Below are 12,897 nucleotides of genomic sequence, written 5' to 3' on the forward strand. Positions count from 1 at the left end.
TATGGTTAAACTTAACACAACTCTTCATTCGAAATGCTTAACCCAGTTGTGTTTGGTAAAAGAAATGATTTAAAATCACCTCATTTACCGTGCAACTTATTATTATTCTCTCGCGGACTTGGCTTGATTCAGAAGTTTTAAGTGCTAAAATCCTCAGATCTGGGGGGGTGATAATAAAACAAAAAAACTTTTTTTTCTTTAATTTAGCGGCCATCTTTTCCCTTGGATGCGAAAGTTCCCGCATTATTAAGACAAAATAAAATTTGTTGAATTTCCCATGGCGATTTACTTTTGAAAGCACGAATATGTTTCATATCGTTCATAGGATATAAGGGTGGGTACTTAGTACTGCTTCCATTGTTTCATAACCTTTTCAGGCTAACTTTTGTTTCCCACAAACTTTTGACATCTGGTATTAATTTATAAATTATTCACGAATTTCAGTAATTTCAACAAAACTATAGGTATATACAAGTAATACTATTCGTAAAAGGTACGTGTCTGAAACAATTCGATTGTGATTTTATTTCTAAAAATCTAAACAGCTTAATATTAAATTCCAGTTAATGATTTTTTACTCCCAAAATATGTTCGTTAATACTTAAAATAATAACTAACTAAACTTTAAATCACACTGTATAAAAACATCATTTTATCTCTTCATTAAAATGGTAATATATAATTTTATATGCCTTTTTAATAAAATGATAAAGTGTATTAAGACAGAAACAGTAACGGTATTTTTAAGATAAGCCAATTTGATCATATAAGGGAGACAAAGAAGTGACCACTGAAACCAGCCAATGCCTAGACTTCTACATAATGATTTTTCCCAATATTTTATTCTTCTTCAGAGACTTCTTCGTCTATGTTGATAGGTCTATAAAAATCTCGATTGAGAATTTGTATTTTTTAAGCTGTAAGCAAATTGAAATATAATAATAATGAAAAGCAAAATACACATATGTAGAAAAAAGCAAAAACATAAATGCATTCTTAAAAGAAAATAATAAAATTAAATCTTTTAAGCATGTTATGTCATGAAAAAAACGATCCCTCGTCTGAAAAAGTGTTTAAATTTTTAAACACGTAAATAAACGACTGTGGATACAGAAATCTAAATATAAATGAGTAAACTCAAATTCACAGGCATGAGAGACAAATAGCCATAATCTGATTTCGTACGTAAGCTTTTTGAATAAACAAGTACAAAAACACAATAATTCTATAAGAATTATTGCTCTCAGCCTACCCACAGAAATATGTGAAAAACGGTGGAGTTTTACATTAGGAATTTTAATAATATTGAGTGGTGCTTTATTCAAGAAAAGAGGTTAGCATTAAAATTATTAGTATGAAATATCTATCTATGCATAACTTCTAATGAAATTTATCTCAATGGTTATCGACTTATAGGGTGCTTGGTCGTAAATTTCCAGACTATAGGTAGTCTAAGGTACTTCAATTTTATCCCTAATTTGACCTCACATACCTCTGAATCGGTATGCGAATTATCTGAATAGTAAATAAACTATTAAAGCTGTCTCAAGTTGAGATGAAGCATCACTCATTTTAATATGAAAAATGATTTTACAAATCAGCATCCCAGGACTTAATTTATTGATTTTAATTTCTCAACTACAAGGCGCCACCGTCAACCGCACTTCTAAAATCTTTATTTCTTGTATTTCTAATTAGTGCCATATGAATGTTCGATAATGGCCAGAAGAGTGAATGTTACACAAGTGTATAAAATAATCACTTGAGCTAGCCGAACGCCAGGTCATAATCCATAGGATAATTAAACTTCGTTCTTTATTGCGATAACAATAGATGCTTCCTGTCATCAATTAGTTCACTTCAGTAATCATTTCCAGTAATTTCATGAAATCTATAGGTATATAAAATTGATACTTCCTGTAAAAGGTACATGTCTAATATAATTTGATTTTTATTATTATTATTGTTGAAAATCAAAACAGTTAAATATTTCATTCCGATTTGAGATTTTTTCTCCTAAAATATTTTTGACAATAGTCAAATAATTATAAACTTAAATTTGAATTGTACTATATAAGAAATCGTATGTAAGAAATTAAGGGTCGTAGCCAATTTGTACAAAATATGTATATTACATATTGAATGCTTTATGATAAAAAAGGCGTCCGCCTTCGTAGTGTAATGGTCAGCACGCTCGGCTACCGTTCTGGAGGTCCCGGGTTCGATTCCCAGGGGGGTCAAATAAATTAAAGTGATTTTTTCACTCTAATATTTATTCAATATTACCCTGGACTGGTACCTGAAGCGGGGGGCTGATCACCTTTCCTTCATGTGTTTACGATCAAGATAACACTGCGTTTATATGATGCAGTGCCCTATGCACCATTGGGGTGCGGATAAGGGGTTAAAGATGATAAAAAATTAAATTAAATTACAAATTTACTTAATAATGCTACTTAATCATTTTATAGGTCCTAATATTAAACACTTTTTATGACATAAAAAGTAATACTTCAAAAATACTTAAATTAAAAACATTATAAAATAAAAACATGATAAGTATAATAACCTAATAATTTAAATAAAAACTAACTAACTAACTAACGCAGGGGTAGGCAGAGAGAATAGAGCGCCACACCACTCTGTCCTTGCAAACATTCTTCGCCTCTTCCACGTTCATGCATCTCCTCATACATACCCGCCGATTGTTACGACTCCTAACCTGACCACTTTCAAGTATTTGGCATACCTGATCGTGCCATGTTTTTCTCGGTCTTTCTCTGCTTCTTTTCCCGCTAACATTCGCCTCATAAATTCGTTTTACCGTTCTTTCTTCACTCATTCGTTCTACATGTCCAAACCATCTCAACACACCTTTCTTCATTTTATCGATAATGCTTATCTCAGCTTTGCATTCCTTCCTTATTTCACTATTCGTACATCTATCATACATCGTTTTGTCGCACATTCTTCTGAGAGATCGCATTTCGACTGCATTCAGTCTACTTTCATCCTTCTTTTCCCAACTCCATGTTTCACTTCAATACATCAGAGTTGGAACCAGGACTCCGTTCGTAATTTAAATATATACATAAAATAAACACGTTTTAATACAGAATATTTAAACATGCTCATATGTTAATCTAAATTATCGAATTCTTTTACTGATTTGAAAATAATTCCACGATCACTGAAATCTGAAAGAACCAGAGATAAATTTGGAATTTTATTAAAATAAAACACAAAAGTGCCTATAGTACAATGAGTAAATGTCTCAAAGGGGAATAAATTTAAATCCAAAAAACAGAAAAAAATGTAATTTATTCAAAAGTTTAAAACGTACCCCAAAGAATAAGTCAATGCTAATTCTGTTCATATAAAAATGTATTCATAAGAAAGTAAAATTAGTTTGAAGATCGGAGCTTCTATGGGCACTTACTTACAGTATGTTTGTTATTTATGTCAATAAAGGGAAAAGTTCGAGATATTTCATTAGACTTTTTACGACTTCGAGCGACTGAAGATGGGAGAAATTTCTTTGAAACGGTGATAAAGGCGTACAACAAATTCATACCTGTGTATATATATTGATGGGTCATGTAACGAAATATGTGCTTGTTGTGAAAAAAAGTTGGTCAACATGTTGAGTAATCAAAATAATTGGGTGAAGTTTTGAATCGGAAAAATAATATCCTTGATAATAATATCCGTAATATAACATAATTGAAATATAACTTTACAACATTTTGAGTGTGTCCAAATACTTGTTCACAAAATCTGGATTATCTCCAATTACAGGAGTTATTTTCATATTATTTTTGACATCTAATCAAAGATGAAGAAGAACATGGAAGTCTAATCCAGATTTTGTGAACAAGTATTTGGACACACTCAAAATGTTGTAAATAAATTGTCTGGTTAAATTATAAGTTTAGATAATAAAAATGAAAATGGTATTTTCTGGCGTTTCTCATGTGTGTGATTATAATCCAGGATTTGGATCTCTCATACTAATATAAGAGTTTCTGCTTAATAAAAAGCTTCTTTACATCTCACCAATAGATGTCTCTAGTGAAGTTCTATTGATTCAAGAACAAGGTTTCTAAATTGGTTCATATATACAAAACTTCCAAGAATTTGAGTAGTGTAGTTGTCAATATGGGTAGAATTGGTGAATGTTGCACGTGTGTAAAGTGATCACTTAAACCAGCCTATGACGGTCGTCAGCCCCGTAAATGCTCAGACTTCCATGTTCTTCTTCATCTTTGATGAGATGTCAAAAATAAAATGAAATATAACTTTGTATTAAAAATCACCATAAATATTTAATTATTACTTAATTATAATATCTACCGGTTTTGAAGCAAACCACTTGTTTAACAAAACTAATAATACTTCTTGTATTAATCAGTATTAATCAGTCTTGATAAATAAGCGGTTAGCTTCGAAACCGGTAAATTAAATTATAATGAAATATTTATAAAGATTTTAAAACAGTGTTATATTTTAAATATAAAATGGAAAATTACAAAGTTAGTGCTTCAAATATAAGAAGATTTTTTTTTCGTCATGTCCGCCTCTTTAGCGTAGTAGTCAGAACATTTATCTATCAAGATGTGGGACTTGGGCTCGATTCTTAAGAAAGGGGTAGAAAAAGTATTAACAACTTTAATACGATATTTAAAAATACATGATTCTTCACATAATTTTTATTATTCTAATAAATATTTATTGAAATTAAAAAAAAAAAAAAAATTACTTCACATAAAATTAGAAGTATTTCCATATTTGGGTTAATGCTTTTTGATAATCATCCTTCAAGCTGTGGAATCATTAAAAAAACAACGACGATTTAAAAATAAAACTTCATTTGTTTTATTTTAGACCACATTTGAGTATTTCAATGTAAACACAACTAGTTTCGAGAGCTATAGATGCTCTCATCAACAGGTTAAAATATAATCGTTATTAAATAACGAAAGTTTGTATTTTAACTCACTGATGAGAACATCTGCAGGTCTCGAGACTAGTCTTGTTTTCATTCACAAATCAAAAGTTATTTCAGACATGTGTTTTATTTTTATATTTTGTGTGCATATAAAAAAAATATTGCGATATGTATTCGCTATTTTGTATGTTGATTAGATATATTGAATTAGATTTCATTGTTTTTTTTTATTAGATTATAATTGTATTCTTTATCCCTTATTTAGTGAATATTGGTGTATAGGGCACTTCGTTGGAATATTTTTAAGTCTTTTGTATCGTAAATTCTGTCATGCTCATCAGTTATTTCGTTGATGATATGTCAAATTTATTATTTTGAAATTAAAAACGTTATTTTTCAAAATGCTTTTCGCTTTTATCAAGGAAATAAATACTCATTGTACATACATCTTTATGATTTATGTTTCCAGCCCAAACGTAACAAAAACATCACATTTTGTATAACAATTTTTTTTTTCGTAGGTACATCCTCTTTATGTTCCAGGGTGTAAAAACAAAACGAAGCAGTTGGTATGATAATGCATAAAAAATGTAAATAGATGAATGATTTATGTTTGCCATACAAATTTCGACGAACATATACGCATACAAGGAGTACTAAAATAACATCGTACATAAACAAATATTATATATTATTTTTTTGACATCTCAATAAAGATGAAGAAGAAAATGGAAGTCTGAGCATTTACGGGGTTTTCGATCGTCATAGGTTGGTTCAAAGTGATCACTTTACACACATGTCACATTCACCAGTTACTCGTATTCCCATGATTGACAACCACACGATTCAAATTCGTGAAACTTCTAGATATATTGATAGAACTCGAAACAGAGTGTGCAAGACTTCTTTCTTTAGAGACATCTATGGTGAGACGAGGAAATCTTTTATTAAGCAGAAGCTCTTTCATTTGTATGTGAGGATTATATTCACATATCATATGTTGAGATGTCAAAAATAATTTAACAATCCAGATTTTTAACAAGTATTTGGATACACTAAATTTTTATAGAGAAGGACGTTCTGTGTGACCTGATGATGGAATGATTAATCCAAAACTTGAGGTGTTTTTAATTTTATTTTTAAACCGGTATTACACAATGTGAACGAAGAATGATAAGGAGAGTGTTAATTAATTAATATTCATTAAAAAAAAAAACAATAAAATATAAACATAGTTTAGACATGAAGGTGAAATAGGATCAAAAATTACATTTTGCTAGAGTTTCTCAATATTTTATTTGTTTCACAAGCATTTTGACCATATTGTGAATGCGTGCTTTCTTTTATCTTTTTCATTTGACCAGACTGTGCCACAGCAACGCATGGCCGGGTGCAGATAGTATGAGATGATAATATGCAGTCGCACAAACATGAAACTATCACTTGAGAGTTGGAAACTATTACTCTCCATTCAGTAAATATATCAGTGTCCGCATTTCAGCTTCACCCCTGGGATTTCTAACTATCCTCATTACTTGCATATGTCTACTAGTTCCCGACTGTTGACTACAAACCTACTAAGCACTTTATGTTGGTACGATTGTCTGATTCATTTTGTATTTATTATTTAACTAACTACATAATAAACACGCCGCTTCTTCGCAAGAGTAAGCGGAGAGAATAGAATGCTAGACATTTTAAAAGATTGGACATCCAGGGTTGGAATTTCAAAACGGGAGGATGATAATAAAATGATTTGAGTGAAAATCAATAATATGAGAACCACTAATTTGCATATCACTGTATATCAAAACTAATCATCGCGCCACTTCCTCGCAGAGAAAAAATAATGATATATTATTTCGAGAAATAAAAATACTTTGTGTTCTGATCCACTGACATTGTGTGTGGATCACTCACATTGTGTCACTCACACAAATGTGAGTGGATCAGAACACAAAGTATTTTTATTTCTCGAAATAATATGTCAATATGATCCACAAAGTTAATGCTTTCAATATTCAAAACAAAAAATAATGACACTCCACTCTGTTTTTGTAAATAATCTCCTCTTCCACATTCATGCATCTCCTCATATATTCTCGCAGATTATTCCCACTCCTCACCTGATCACTTTGAAGTATTTGAAATACTTGATCATGCCACGTTTTCCTCGGTCTCCGATTTCCAAAGACATAAATTAGTTTTATCGTTCTTCCCTCACTCATTCCTTTTACATGCCTAAACCATCTCAACACAGTTTTCTAAATTTATCGTAAATGCTTACCTCAACCTTGCATTATTTCCTTATATCACCATTCGAACATCTATAATACATCGTTTTACCGTATTTATAGTCTCGCATTTCCCACAAGGATCGCATTTCGACTGCATTCGGTCTACTTTTATCCTTCTTTTGCCAACTCCATGCTTCACATACATATGTTAGGTTTAGATCCAGGACTCTCGCTTTAGCTAATAAATTTCAATGCTTCTATTACCAACTACATTCACTATTTTACTAATTATTTTTTCTTCACTCATTCGATTCACATGACCAAACCATCTCAACACACTTTTCTTAATTTTTAATATCAACCTTTGATTCTTTCATTATATCACCATTCGTACAAATCGCTCACTGCTTTCAACAACGTCATATATCAAAAATCGTCAATTTTCAGTTGTGCATGTTTTCGGAATGCCCACAAAATGTACTTTATCCCAGCAAAAGCGGCATATTTTTAACTTAATATTTACCCGCTACAGGGCAGAATGTGTTGTTTTTGCATTTTGAAGAAGAGGTATTGTTTAATTTTTTTTAATATACCATATTTTTTTTCAAATGGTGAAAAAATGATCAGGTTTTACCTAAAAAAATCTGTTGCACAGTAAAAAGTTCAATCAGTGGCTTGATATTTATTTTTAAAACGTTTTATTATAATTTTAAACTTCTAAAAAATCAAATTTTGAAATATGACGTTGTTGAAAGGAGTGAGCAAAATGTATATCTATCATACAACGTTTTGCCGCACATTCATAGTTTTATAAATTTAAATATTTTACTTTTACATTTCAATAACGGATTAAAATATAATAATTTCTCTATAACAAGTGTGTTAGAACACTCGTTAATTAAGGTATAACTGTATTAAATTTATATCATGTAATTCACAAAGCCTTGAAAGTGTGCTCCTCTTAAGCTCTCGAAAGGTGAGTAAGCACTTTTAAATCTTATATATTACTTTCAAGAGGTAAATTGTTTTAATGGAAACCATCTAACTCACCAGGAGACCAGAATTCAGAGGATTATGGGGTAAAACCGTCTTAACATTTTACCGAATTCGAATCAAGGCTAGTAGTCTTCAAGAGAAACCTTAAAAGCTCTGTTCTACTGACATTAAAACATCGCATTTTAACCTTTTTAGGGTTGACATTCTTTTTTGAAGATCAGTCGCTTGAAGGGTAAAACGAATACATTAAAAATAAAATGAATAATAATGTACTTGTGTACAAAATGTAGTGAAATAATAGGAAAAATAAGGAAGAGACTTCAGCTTTATGTTATTAAATGATACTTTATCCATATGTTATTTAAAATGTTTTGTATGTATTTTTATAATATCTGTGCCAACAAGACATTACAACAATTAATTTACTCGTGAAAAAATAAGGAGTAAATTGAAAGTTCCTTCATCAAATGTATGTATACATATGTTATTACAAAAATTTAGTGTATTTTTTACAATGTCTGTGTCAATAAGACATTTGAATGACTAATTTACTCGTGGAATAATAAGAAAAAATGAAAGATAATTTTTTTTTATGTTATTAAAAATGTAAAATATTTTTTTCATAATATCTGTGTCAACATGACATAAGACTACCTAACTTACTAGTGAAAGAATAAGAAAAAAATAATGATAATTTAGTTACATGTACAACGTTTTGAGTGTGCCCAAATACTAGTTCACAAATCTGGATTATCTCCAATAAAAGGAATCAATAATTAATAAAAAGCTTTTTTCATCTCACCAATAGATGTCTCTAGTGAAGTTCTAGTGATTCAAGAACAAGGTTTCTAAATTGGTTCATATATACAGAACTTCCAAGAATTTGAGTAGCGTGGTTGTCAATAATGGGTAGAATTGGTGAATGTTACACGTGTGTGAAGTGATCACTCAAACCAGCCTATGACAGTCGTCAGCCCCGTAAATGCCAAGACTTCCATATTCTTTTTCATCTTTGATGAGATGTCCAAAAAAATATAAAAAAAAGAAATATTTACATATTATTACAAATTTAATATGCGTGTCTTCTTACATTCCCGACGATTATCCGTCACGTACATATTTGAAATACTTAATCATCCCAAGTTTTTCTCGGCTTCTTTTGCTCCTATTTCCAACTTCATTTGCCTCATAAATTTGTTTTACTGTTCTTTCCTCACTCATTTGTTTCACATGCCAGTACCATCTCAACATAATTTTTTAAATTTTATTGATAATGGTTTTCTCAGTTTTGTATTATTTCATTTTGCCACACATTCGTTGATAGATCTCATTTCGACTGCATTCACTCTTCTGCCATTATTTTTTTGCAAATTCCATGCTTCGATTCCTAAACATTAGGGTTAGTACCAAGATTTCATTGAATATTGCCTGTTAAACTTTTGCTGTAAGTTTGAAATTTGCCATAACTGATTTCAGTGCACTATTAACTCATTTCCATATTAGACATTAGTATAATATTGTTATATATGAAATTACTTGCAAACTTTGCAAATACTAATGTAAATATACGAAGTTCATAATAAGATATATTTGAAAAATAGATTTGAATGTATACTAAAGCTTCTCAAGGGATAAGCTGGATAAAAAGTTTTTTAACCCTTGGAAAATATTTTATCTAGCTTGAAACAATATTTCGGGTATTTAATCACCCATATATAATTCATACACTAGGGAGGGCCTAAGAAGCTAGATATGTGTTCCTGAACTTTAGGTAGAGTGTATACTTTTTTAGGGAAATGTGTGTTACTATATGCTTCCAAGTCGTTACCCATTACAGAAGGATTATCTCATGTCTTATCGTGTGTATATTTTCACTTCATTGCTTCTCTAGCCTAACACAAGGGCTGGAATATTAGGGTTTCTTTTGTAATCAAGACTTTCGAAGAATTTATAACGCATTATTAAGTAGAAATAAGTCACTTATCCCCCTTTTTCCTAAGTATATGGTAAAGATTTTACACAGAAAACTTTTGGTGATAGGTGCTTGTGGATTCTGTCTTAATTTATTTTTCATTGACGATAATGTAGCGTCAACAGTATTTCCAAAGGCTTTTTGTAGTTGAATACTCTTATAATAGTAGTTAAAATATCTAATTTTGACTACTTCCTTGCTCCATACCAGATCATCGTCTTTGTCCACTGTTAGGGTCAGCTCTCCTCGTCCTCAGGTTGTAGGTCCTTTTATCATATATAACGTCACCTAGGTCATGCCTTCAAATCATGTTGTCTTTCTATGGCTTTCATGATTTTTTTGGTCTTCCTCTACATGTCTTTTGAGGAAGATCCATGGCGATCGCCTGATTCACAATACAAATGTCAGGTTCTCTTATCCTATGTGCCCATACCATCTCAATTGATTTTCCTCTACCTTATTTTTTCTAATAATCTATGGTGAACTAATTCGTTATTCTTGGTTGAATATTCTAAGAATGGTTACTTAATATCTTATGTCGTTTATTGTAAACAAATTCGATGTTCTCAGTTGAATACTCTTGTAATGGTAACTAAATATCTTTTCTTGTCTATTAAAAACTAATTTGATGTTTTCAGTAATATACTCTTATAATGGTAGTTAAATATCTTATATTGTATATTGCAAATGATTTGATTCCTGTTTTTCCCAATTTATTGAAAAAAATGTATTTTGATAAACATCTCTTTTAAAGCAATTCGTAATCATTTTGTTTGTAAGTGGAAATTGTCGCATTTTATTTATACCGACTCATATTATGAAAAGCGTCCTAACAGATGAAAAACTAGTATACTTCTATGTGTCGCACCATGAGGAATTCCTTAATATCTTTTAATATAAGTTTTTAACATAGTTGAAAATTTTCCTAATTTTAATTTTTCAATACATACACATTTTTAATTTTTATTTAAAATTTAATATCTTGCTAATCAAATAGTTTTTTGTCTTATCTTGCGATATCCGTAGCATTTTAAGTTAAAAAATACAAATGTTTTACATAAATTATTTAAAAAATCTTTGACTAAGGCAAATTTTATTAACACAATAATAAATAAACTATGGAAAGCACTCAATACTTAATTTTTTGAATTCTGTATAACTCGTATACATATGAATGTATATTATAGTATATTTTACTGTAAATATGGTCATTATCAGTGCAATATTCAATTACATTTGATCTTTAATAAAACATTTTGAGTGCGTCCAAATACTTGTTCACAAATTTGGATTATCTCCAATTATAGGAGTATTTTCATATTATTTTTTGACATCTCATCAATAAAAAAGCTTCTTTTCATCTCACCAATAGATGTCTCTAGTGAAGTTCTAGTGATTCAAAAACAAGGTTTCTAAATTGGTTCATTTACATAGAACTTCCAAGAATTTGAGTAGTGTGTTGTCAATAATGGGTAGAATTGGTGAATGTTACACGTGTGTAAAGTGATCACTTAAACCAGCCTTTGACGGCCGTCAGCCCCGTAAATGCCCAGGCTTCCATATTCTTCTTCATCTTCGATGAGATGTGAAAAAATAAAATGATCTTAAATGAATGACCGGAGACAAATTAAAGGTTCGAAACTAATCGTAAATCAAAGAAACGAATATCAAAACTGTTTCGTTCCCGATTTAAATTTTGTAAGCTAATCGTGACCCTCGGAGCGACCCTATTATAGTGACTTGTTAGAGAATCAATCAAACCGTATTAACTTCTTTAACAAAGAGAATTGAGTCGTGGTTTCCACCGACGGTTCAGATATTAATTAGTTAAAATAATTCGAATTAGTTGGCCTACGAGATCATAATAGGTCCGGTTAGCAATTTGTTAGGCATTAGGATTCCTTTGAATTTGGTCGGAGCTATTGAGAATAATGGCTCAGTTCTCTGTATGAGCATGTTCATAATAATATTCTAGAACAGTGGTTCCCAAAACAGTCCGTACGGACCCCCAGGAGTCCCCGGGATCATTCAAGGGGTCCGTGCATGCATCAAAGAAAATTTCTGACACATTTTTAGGAATTTTTAAATAATTTTTTGTTAACATTATACATATAAATTATTAACTACTGCTATGACTCCATCCCGCCGTTTCCCCGCAGGGTTAGAGAAAGGGGATGGAATGCCACAATCTTATGTCCTGACATACATTCCTCCTTCACATTTATACATCTAGTCATATAAGCCCTCCGATTACACATATGTACATTTGACATCACCAGATTATAGATTCTGATTGATCTGATCGTGCCAAGTCTTTTTCGGCCGTCTTCGTTGTGTTCTCATTCTCTCGTTATTCATTCGCTCCTCATTATTTTTAAACGAATTTCTTGAACGGTAATCTTCCTCACTATTTTTATTATTTTCAATCTGGTGTAAGACACCGAACGGGGTGAAATTGGAAAAAAAGACCTTTCGAAACACGTTTTAAGGACTGTTTTTCAATTACTCGACAATAGGACATTTATAAAAATAATTGTAAGCGAGCGATGTATACCGACTTTCAGTGTAGCAGGTACAATCAGTAGGTTTCACCCAGGGTAAGTTTTAAATAAGAATATGGGGGGGAGGTAATATATATATATATATATATATATATATATATATATATATATATATATATATATATATATATATATATATATATATATATATATATATATATATATATATATATATATATATAT

General features: G+C 30.6%; 1 protein-coding gene across 1 annotated transcript in view; it reads right to left on the bottom strand.

The window, feature by feature from the left end:
• The window catches only part of LOC148307710 (lachesin-like), a 275,466-nt gene that overhangs the window by 169,019 nt on the left and 93,550 nt on the right, over positions 1 to 12,897 (bottom strand). The window lies entirely within an intron of this gene.

Source organism: Brachycentrus maculatus, unplaced genomic scaffold (assembly GCF_059751285.1).
Source record: "Brachycentrus maculatus isolate JH-2025_06_01 unplaced genomic scaffold, ASM5975128v1 h1tg000194l, whole genome shotgun sequence".
Classification (NCBI taxonomy): domain Eukaryota; kingdom Metazoa; phylum Arthropoda; class Insecta; order Trichoptera; family Brachycentridae; genus Brachycentrus; species Brachycentrus maculatus.